At 33.1% G+C, this 1,123-nt stretch overlaps 1 protein-coding gene across 1 annotated transcript in view; it reads right to left on the reverse strand.

The window, feature by feature from the left end:
- Positions 1-1,123, reverse strand: part of HSF2 (heat shock transcription factor 2) — a 52,241-nt gene that overhangs the window by 9,301 nt on the left and 41,817 nt on the right. The window lies entirely within an intron of this gene.

A 1,123-nucleotide genomic window follows, 5' to 3' on the forward strand; every position in this document is an offset into this window, starting at 1 on the left:
TGTTATTCTAAAACATGAGAACCAGGAAGACAAAAGGGTTTCATTTCCCACGCAAATTCTCATTCACTACAGTGGCCACTTAGATTGCTGTACTGAGGAGTATAAGGCATTCCGATTTATTAGGAAAGTTGTAATCTATGTCATATAATACCTGCCACAAACAAGAGAATGACAGCTGATATGCTAATTATTTGAAAACGTTAATCTGGATTCAGAACTACAATGAAAAGTCACTCTCTAATTTTTCCATATTGTAGAGCAATATCCAATTTGCTGCTTAACTGTTATTTCTGAAAATTGTATTCAAGCTATTCGTTTTGGGAATAAGGAAGATGATCCAAGAATAAAGAATGATTTGATGCCTACCAATAAAAAGTAAAGCACATTCTCTAAATCAATGTATGAGTCCATTCAACAGAAGGTCTATGACTTAATAACATTCACCATCACCATATTTACTGAAACACAGAGCTAAGGTGTTCCACAGAATCTTATAATGTAAATTTAGGCAAACTATGGTCCATATGTCAAATTCAGCATACTGCCTGTCTATAAATAAAGTTTTACTGGAACACAGCCACATATTAAGTATTTGTATCTGCTTTTGCACTACAACTGCAGAATTGAGTAGATAAAATAGAGAACACATGGCCTGCAAAACCAAAAATTATTTACTAGCTGGCCCTCTACAGAAAAAGTATTCTAACCTCTAATATAAATCATCTAGATACTGAATGTATAATCAACTTCCTAAATCACAACTTCATAAATCCTTTTAGCTCATGCTGTAACTTTGAAAATATAGGAAATCTGGTCAAGCTATCCTCAATGATGATAGTCATGAACATTCCACCCCTATTCATTCAGATTTATTTGAGATGTGCTCATTTTTGGACTACAAAGAACAAAAATAAAATTCTGACTTTACCAGTCTGGAGTATGGACTTGATTTACCTTTATGCTCAATGAAAAACAAGGGTTACTACACAATGTAGTGTAAGATTGAGGAAGTATATACCTATTCAAGACAGTAAGTTATACTAAATAACAATGATTTATAAACATCTGCTCTAACAACTTCAAATTGTCCTTACTACTCACTAGGAAACCAGTTCTAAAGACT

This window comes from Propithecus coquereli, unplaced genomic scaffold, assembly GCF_000956105.1.
Source record: "Propithecus coquereli isolate 6110/MARCELLA unplaced genomic scaffold, Pcoq_1.0 Scaffold200, whole genome shotgun sequence".
NCBI lineage: Eukaryota > Metazoa > Chordata > Mammalia > Primates > Indriidae > Propithecus > Propithecus coquereli.